Source organism: Erythrolamprus reginae, chromosome 1, assembly GCF_031021105.1.
Source record: "Erythrolamprus reginae isolate rEryReg1 chromosome 1, rEryReg1.hap1, whole genome shotgun sequence".
NCBI classification, from domain to species: Eukaryota; Metazoa; Chordata; class Lepidosauria; order Squamata; family Dipsadidae; genus Erythrolamprus; species Erythrolamprus reginae.
In genome coordinates, this window is record NC_091950.1 from 121,329,117 (window position 1) to 121,338,453 (window position 9,337).

Here is a 9,337-nt window from a genome sequence, read left to right on the forward strand (position 1 = left end):
AATAAATATATAAATATATAACTATATTTACAGCAGCACGAAGCTTACAACTTCAGCCTGATGATGGTGCATGTGTTTCACCGAAACGTCGCATAGACATTCAAAATATTACACGGTGCAAAACCCGAACTCAGAACAATCTACATACATATACCCGTGAAAATCTACGAAAACAAATATATATATATATACACATACATACATGAATATGTAAAACACACACACATACCACATACGATGTTTTACACATTATGAATCATTTGCTGTCTTCCTTTTCTGTTTCCATTGTGTTGTGAAGTTATGCCTCCTCTTACTAAGGGTTTTTTTTAGTCTAGATTGAAGACTATAGGAGAAGCTATAGCACTCAAAGACATGGAAGAAGAGATTTCTACAAGTTGCTTACCCATGCCTTTTGACACATAATAAGCATATGGCAAACTAGAAACCTATCATAAGAAATAAATGCGTTACATTAATTGTGTAAAACTGCAGCCCGGTTGAGAGTTATTCTTCTAGCATTGAATCTGATGAAGATTGACAAATTTTAAAAAGGGTTGTAAAAGACATGTTCCAGAGATGAACTACTTTAAAGAGAAGATGCATTCCTTAGTTCTTTTGTGTGTATGTGAACTTTTCTTATTGGTTTTATATAAGACTGTTAATAACTATAAGCAATTTAATGTATTATGAGGTTTGAGCAATAAAACATTTGAATTATTTATCTTTTGTGCATTGTTCAATGAAATACCTTCTCTTAGGTATTTGAATTCGGAGTGCATATGCATCAAATAATATCAAGAAATTAATTATGATTTTTTTTCCCTATTCCTAGCCAGAGATATGCAAATCATTTTGACCTTGTCTTCAGTTTCTTTTGCGCTTGAAACAAAATGTGCTTGATAGAGTAGTTTCTATATTAGAAAGGGGGGAGTTTTATTCCGACTTTGGAATGAAGTCTCTGCCGTTTCTGGGGTTGTATTGGGCCTGTTTTAGGGCTTATGACAGAATTCCCTTGTTTCCCCAACATTTTACCACCTAGTTTTTCTAGCAGCAGGGACTGGTCTTCCTATTGCTATTGGTTACTGGATAACTGGAAATGGAAAATTGAGAGAAAAGCAGCAGCTAACTACATGGCTAACCAGAAAAATACTACTCATCCTATGTTCCTGAGTTGTATTGTGTGGGGGTTTAAAAAAAATCTTTGTCCTATATATAATTTGTGGGTTAGTGCGCTTTATACTTGTAACACAGTAATAGGTATGACAGTAATAATCAGTCAAAATTGTCTTCATTTAGAGTTATAGAATAGGACAAACATCAATGAATATATTTATAAATGTTTAATATTTCCATTTATTAAGCTTCTTCATGCTATACATATCTCTGAATATTTTAGACAACAAAATACATACTGTACATGTGTAACTCAAACTATTTTTCTTGTTTCTTGTTTAAATTAATTTATTCAATTTATAAGACGCCCATCTCCAGATGGACTCTTAATTAAGCTAGACTTAATTCCCATAATCCCTTCAAATAATTTCTTGGAATGCTAATCAAGTCATGTTAGCATTGTACCATTCAAAAGTTCCATTTAGAAACAATACAATTATTTTAATTATATAAAATAATTAATGCAAGTAAATGAAATTGACAGCTAAACTTTCACCCATAAAGTCTAAGCCATCAAAAAAGTATAATAAATAGATAATTCCCTTCAAGAAAATATCTGGCCTTCAGTGATAATTCTAGGAAGGTGGTACCATAATTATGGAATAAAGCTTACCAAAATATTTCAAGAACTTGCAATTATAGTGCAATTTTAAACCCTTGTAAATTCAGTAGAATTTACTTTTAAGGCTCATGAATCTCACACATCGCAATAAGAATGGTAGAAACCATATCTGGTTTTGATGTTAAAGTCACTTTGTGCTCATCAGAATTTGCAAATAAACTTTTTCCAAATATGCTGGAGCTCCTATTGAGCATAACATCTCAACTTACTAAAGCAGCTGTGTCTTTTCCACTTGTTATTCATAACTGCTCCTTGCTGTCTTTACATAAATGTGCATACACAGAACCTATGTTTTACTTGAATTAGCTGTGCAGGTAAACGAAGACAGCTTGAACATCTTCCAAAGCAACTGTCCATGCCCAGAGCAGATACTGGAGAATTTGCTAGTTGTAGGGCTCGGCGTACTGAAAATACAGGATTGCTGTGTGTTTAGGATTAGCCATTCCTGTTGTACAAGCATTACAGCTGCATAACACTTTGCCATACTGAGTGTGCTTTAAAGTGCTTTTTATTAGAACGGTGAAGGTTGGGGGGGGGGGGGGGGTTGGTAAAAAGTTTTAAAACAAAAACAATATGGAATCCAAGATTTCCTTTTTTGAAAAGCCTGCTCTCTCTGCTCCACCAACTCCAGCTAATTTATGAGAAGGGGGGGGGAGTACCTGGTGATTGCAATCAATACTTTTAAAAATTAAAGATTTGAATGTGAATAATAGTATAGAAGGAAAACTCAGAAGTACTAAAGGAAACAAACTTTCAGACGTGTTCTTTAATTCAATGGAGATTTTCTAGTACCAAAATAAATCACTTTTCAAGTGAAATGAAATTTAGATTACCTATCAAATTAGGCTATAAGGTCAAGTTCTGAAATTGTTATTAGCCAACAAAGATAAGGATGTAATTTGTCATGGTCATCTTTGGTCAAAGCTACATTCATCTGCTACAGCATCCCAGAATAGAATGCTAAATTATTCGGTGCTTTGGCAGGAACACCCAAACCTGGGTATTGACTTCTGTTTACTAGGAGACTGAGTTGTAACAATTTCCTGGACACTCCCTCTGCTCGGCTGAAATCCCCAGTTTTCACAACTCAAGTTAGCAAAGGAGACGTGTTTACAATCAGCTCCAGTAGATTGAAGCTTCTCTAACAGATTCTGGCAAAGGAATTTCGTCACCTCTTCAGCTCTTCCACTTGAGGCAGAGGAGCAAGGAGCAGGCAATAAATCGGAGTTTCAACAGCTTTGGCTGCGCTCCTAAGTCTGCAGCTGCCGATGAGTCAGCATGAGTGTTCTGGCCTTCCAGAGTGACCGCTTCCACCCTTTCAACCATTTTTTCCTTTGGGCAGTTTTTTTTCCTGTGGTTTATTCCCTTGAGGGGACTCCCTGTTGGGGCGAGTGCCTGGCTCCTCCGATCTAGCTGCTGGTGCATGGGCTAGTATTTCCCCGGTCTGCCAGGGCAATCGCTACCACCCGAAGATAGCAAAATTATTGTTGGAGTGGCTCCGAAGCTGCAAGGACCACATTTTGAAGAGGGCTGCCCAGCACCCTATTTTCAGGCCAGGGGAGAGTGGCATGAGCCTCCTTGGCTGTTTTGGATTGTGCGGTTTACTCCCTAATTAGCAGGGAGCTAATTAACAGAGGCTGTCCAAAATGGCCTTTTCGAGGGAGCTACAACTGATCTTCCCACAGAGGTAAGTGATCATCATTCTGATCTTCCCATTGGCGGGCGACTGCAACATTTTGCAGCTCAATGGGAAGAAACATCATCTGATGCCTAGGTTCTCAGCACCATCAAATTTGGGCTCAAGCTCGAATTTCATTCCCCTCTCCTGACTTGCTTTCTGCAGTGTCCTGAAGAACTCTCAAAAAAGACTTCTGATGGACATGGAAATACAACATCTTTTGCAGAGCCAGGCCATAGAACCAGTCCCTGAGGGCCAGAAGGGTCTTGGTTTTTATTTCATTCTTTTTCTCATGCCCCAAAATTTGGATGGTTGGAGGGGCATACTGGACTTGAAAAGACTCAACTGCCATGTGATGTATCAGTGTTTTAAGAAGCGTTCTCTCCAAACCATCTTGAGCTGCATTCGGCAAAGGGACTTCATGTCATCTGTGGACCTGAAGGAGGCCTACCTCCATGTCCCTATTCACCCTGACCACAGGAAGTATCTCGGGTTCATATTTGCCGGATGTCACTTTCAATACAGAGCCATGCCCTTCGGCCTCTCCTCAACTCCAAGGACCTTTACTAAGATTCTGGTAGTAATTGCAACTTCTGTCAGATCTTTGCCTACAAGAATGCTGTGTTACCTCAATGAAATATTAATCATCTTTCCCCCCTCTAAGGGACAGTGGAATTCCAGACTGTCATAGGGACCCTTCAGGCTCACGGATTCTCAGTCAATCTGAAGGAGAGCCATATCACCCCTATTACACGCCTTCTCCACCTTGGGGCACTGATAGACTCTGAATCTGGCTGGGTTCATCTCTCTCAGGACAGGCAGGACAGCATTCAGAACTTGGTAAATCCAGGTTTGATCGCTTTGAACCATACCCCTAGACATGTTTTCTCTTAGGCAAGATGCTCTCATGCATCACCATTGTGCTATGTACACTCTTTCACGCCAGGTCTCGTCAGTGGCTCTTGCTGCCGCACCAGAGAGCAGGCAGAGCACATTCAAAGAGGCTGGTGCGTCTTCCTTTGTGGGTCCTTTGTTCACTGTCTTGGTGAATGTCAGATGCCCTGGAAGCTGGGTATGTTTTCAGGGAACCTCCCCGAGTGAAGATCACCACGGAAGCCAGTTTGTTTGGCTGGGGAGCATATCTGCAAGAGTAGACGGTTCAGGGTTGATGGTCTCAGGAGGAAGCGCTGCACAACAACTGGCTGGAACTATAAGCCATTCTCCTGCCACTGCATCATTTTCAGGTGGTGGTTAAGGACAGACACATAACTAATTTTGATGACAATGTTGCTGCAAAGGCCCATATAAACAAGGAAGGGGGAACCCACTCTCGTCTACTGATGGTCGAGATGGAGAAACTGGGAAGCTAGACAGAGTCCAATGTGCTATTCCTCAAGGCAGAGCACATCTCTGGGAAGTCCAATGTACAGATGGATTGGTTGAACAGAACAACAATTGATCAGTCCAAATGGCATCTGCATTCAGACATTTTCAACGAAATGTGCAAGAGGTTCAACAGGCCAACAGTGCATCTCTTCGCTCATCCATCCAACACCCAACTCTCAAGATTCTTTAGCAGGTTTCCAGAACGGAAGTGCAACTGGTCAATGCCCTTCACAGCCCTTGGCCTCAGGGGTTGCTGTATGCCGTTCCCCCTCTTCCCCTCCTTCACAGAAGGTATTAGAAGAGAGGTGGAGATTCTCCTCATCGCCCTGCATTGGCCCAGACCTCCCTGGTTTGCAATTCTGAATGACAGGATTTCTCTGAGCCAGGGGGCGGTGCTGCAATCAGACCTGCAGTGGTTGCAGTTAAGTGTCTGGCACTTGAGCGGGAGATCCTAAGGAGGGATTACCTGTCCACCGACATGATTGAAACCATCCAGGCCTCCAGGGACCTGGCAACGAGCCACATTTATGACTGCACCTGAGTGGCGTTTTCCAGATGGTGTTCAGAAAAGGGCATTGATCCAGTGGGGGTTTCTATCCCAAGGGTCCTGGATTTTTTGCAGGAAGGGTTGGTTAAATGGTTGTCACCCAACACCTTCCATAGGCAGGTAACAGCCTTATCCACAGTCTTAGCTGGGGAGGGAGATTGATCATGGGTCGTGATCCCAGCATTAGTAGCTTCTGAGGGGTGCAACCAATCTCAGACCTTCTGTAGTACAGTGTTATCCATCTTGGAACCTGCCATTTGGTCCTTCGATGCTCATAGATTCCCCATTTAATTTTATTCTTCTGGATTTCTGCACCAGGGTTTCTCATCCCCAGGAGCATCGCTGGCACACCTTGGATGACGTCCTTCAGATGGACAGAAGCCCTATTTCTTTTGTTTCAGCTTTCGTCCATGGGAAAAAAGGTGACACCCCCCCCCCTTCGATCAGGTGTTGGCTGAAAGCTTGTATAGTAACTGCTTACTAGTTACGAGCTACTCCCCTTCTGGGACATATTACTACCCACTCTACCAGAAGTGCGGTCACATCTGTTGCTTGGTCCACCCAAGCTTCTACTGTAGACATTTGTAGAGCTGCTATCTGGTCAACCCCCCCCTCCTTTCATTCACCACTATAAATAGATTTTTTTACTTCAGTTGAGGCCCCTTTTGGCCAGTGAGTCCTATAAAGGATAGTTTCCACCCCTTCCACTAGGGACCGGGCAATTGCCAACCCATAGTGGGCCTAACTTTGGAATGTCCCACATGTAGATCCTCCTGCCAGAGCACTGGAGAAAGAACGTTGATTCTTATCTGATACGTGGTGCCAGGCAAGAGCATCCACTCCCTCCCTAGGTAGATAGTTAAGCATTTGTCCAGCATCCAGGGTGGTTACCTTTGTTTACAGGCACTTTCCTTTGAGGCCTACACTTTCCTTTGAGCCCTACATTTTCATCACAAAAACTGGAGATCTCAGCCGAGCAGAGGGGACATGACCAGGAAATTGTTACAACTTAGTCTCTTAGCAGTCTCAGGTCAATACCCACGTGTGGATGTTCCTGCCTGCCACCTAGAATGAACGTAGTAAGTAAGAACGAACATTGTTTCCAAATACAGGAGCTGACCTTCTAATTATTCTGTGGAAAGGTTCCTGAGCCCCTGCTTCTGTGAACAAATTGCATTTATTGAATTAGGAGAGCTAAATTTGGAAAGAAGTAAAGTAAACCTGGATAGGATCATCATTCTTCTGGATAGAAAAAAATAAAAATAACTTATGAAATTGAAATATCTTCCCACACAATTTGCATTAAAACATGTACAACTTTCCTCCCATACTATAGTAATATTTAAATTAGAAAAAATGCAAGTGCAGGAAGAGAACTTTGTTACCCCCCCTTTTTTTCCCTAAGAAATTCATATTTTGTGACAAACTTTACATTCTATCTTCCTTTTTTAGAATTATTTGTTTACTGTATTTCAAAAGGCTAACAGAAAACTAACACTGCTTTCCAAAACTCAGAAACTTCCTCTAATAGTTCATTTTCAAGTTTGCATATTCAAAATAAACTCCTTATAAAAATTTTAACGCTGCCTACAGCAACTGATAGATCATTAAATTCCAGTTCCCACACTTTTACATCATAGTAATGAAGTAGCAACGAAATCTACTCCTTACACTAAATGGCATATTAAGCTATCAAACATCTCATTTTTAATGCATTTCATACCAACTACAAAATGTATTAAGTCTATGCATATACAGTAGTACCTCTAGATATGAGCTGCTCCACATGCGAGTATTCCAAGTTACGAGCCACGAGGGGAGAGAAATTTCTATTCCAGATCCGAGGTCAAATTCGGGATACGAGCTGAGTGTCCACTAGGTGGCGCAAGAATCCTTGCTTCTGGTTATCTCGGAGGGGAAAAACAAAGTCTAAAGCCATTTGTTCCAGATACGAGTTGTTCGACATACAAGCTCCCTTCTGGAATGAATTAAATTCGTATCTAGAGGTACTACTGTATCACCTTTCTGTTATATCACCTTTATTCACACCTCACATTATACCCAATTATGATTGGATTGGATTGGTTTTTGGTTAACAAGATTAATTAATCTTGTTGATGTAAGTATAAACCATGCTTTAAAACGGAGCACTGTATGTCAGTGTCACTGTGGCTTATTCAACACGCAATTTTAAAAATAAACCTCAGTTTAATTTTTAAAAAATGTTAATTTAACCAATGTTGGTATTCTGATGTGCATGAATAGATAAGAAAGTTCTTAATCTTCTATATCGAAAAAAACCAAAGTGTGTAATAAGTTTTATAATGGGGAATAAAGTGGAATGTTGATATGGGTCCATTGAAAAAGCTCCACTGTATCATGTAGCAAATCCTGGTGGATATACAGTGATCTCTCGATTAGCGCGGGGGTTACGTTCCAAGACCTCCCGCGCTAACCGATTTCCGCGTTATACTGGATGCGGAAGTAAAAACCACCATCTGCGCATGTGCGCCATTTTTTCATGGCCGCACATGCGCAGATGGTGGAGTTTGCGTGTGGGCGGCGGGGAAGACCAAGGGAAGGTTCCTTCAGCCGCCCAACAGCTGATCTGCTCCGCAGCGCGGAAGCAGCGAGGATCCGAAGATGGGGTTTCCCCGTTGCCGCGCTGCGGAGCGGATCAGGTGTTGGGCGGCTGAAGGAACCTTCCCTTGGTCTTCCCGCCGCCCAGGCAAAGGGGAAACCCCTGGGCGGCGCTGGGGCCATGCGGAGCCGCTCATCTAGGGGGGCGTGGACCGGCAAGGTGCCCTCCGCTCTCTCTCTTTCTCTCCCTGTTACTGGTGTGGTATAAGAGAGAGAAAGAAAGAGAAAGGAGGGCGACTTGCCAGTCCACGCCCCCCTGGATGAGCGGCCCCGCATGGCCCCAGCGCCGGACTCCGTTGCCGAACGCCGAAACCGGAAGGGGCGAGGTGGGGGGGGGAGAACGGGAGGCTCAGCATTCCGTCAGTCGCAGCGCTGGCTGTCAACTTTTCTTTTTAGCACTGGGGAGGCAAGTCAGCTCCTGCCCAGTTTTAAAAAGAAAAGTTGACAGCCAGCGCTGCGGCTGACGGAATGCTGAGCTTCCCGTTCTCTCTCCGCCCCCTCGCCCCTTCGCCCCCCTGTGTTCCTAGGAGAAGTGCTGGTGAGGAGCAGAAGGTCTGTCTTGCCTCAATCCCCAGCACTTCTCCTAGGAACACAGGGAGGCGAAGGGGCGAGGGGGGGGAGAGAAAACGGGAGGCTCAGGAAGGGAGCTCGGGAAGGAGCCCACGGTCAGTCGGCTGCGGGCGGGAGGAAGGCGATTGTTCCGCTGCCGCCAGCATGGCCTGGCTGGCAGCGGAAGATGTAACGGAGCCCACGGGGGATTCGCCTTCCTCCCACCCGCAGCCGAGACTGATCGTGGGCTCCTTCGCAACCTCGGAGAGCTTCCAGGGCATGAAAGCTCACGAAAACCAGGAAGCTCTCCGAGGTTGCGAAGGAGCCCACGATCAGTCGGCTGCGGGCGGGAGGAAAGCGAATGCCACGGGGCTGGGCTCGGCTCCCCCCTCGGCTCCCCCCCTTACCAGCCCCGCCGCGGAAGGCTCCATTCTGTTCCCTGCCGGCCCGATTGAGCGGCCGGCGCCCCCTCCTCGGTGTCCCCGGCACCCAGCGTCCCCACGCCGCCTCCACCTCCCGGTAATGCGCCCGACCTCTGCCTCTCTTTCTCTCTCATATACCACGCCGGCAACAGGGAGAGAAAGAGAGAGAGAACTAGCGTGGACTTATTTTTTATTTTTTAATATTTTATTTTAATATTTTATTTTTTTAATTAATATTTTTTGAAAAACCGCGTTGCAGCGTTTCGCGCTAATCGAGACCGTGCTAATCGAGGGATCACTGTATCAACATTTGATTTGCA

At 44.0% G+C, this 9,337-nt stretch overlaps 1 long non-coding RNA gene across 1 annotated transcript; it reads right to left on the reverse strand.

Moving 5' to 3' along the window:
* Window positions 1-1,325: 1,325 nt before the first annotated feature.
* Window positions 1,326-7,886, reverse strand: LOC139173433 (uncharacterized). Its single transcript, XR_011560034.1, has 2 exons — window positions 7,171-7,886; window positions 1,326-2,199 (listed from the first exon to the last, which is right to left on the reverse strand). It is a non-coding gene; the product is annotated as an uncharacterized lncRNA (long non-coding RNA).
* Between the last annotated feature and the right edge of the window lie 1,451 nt (window positions 7,887-9,337).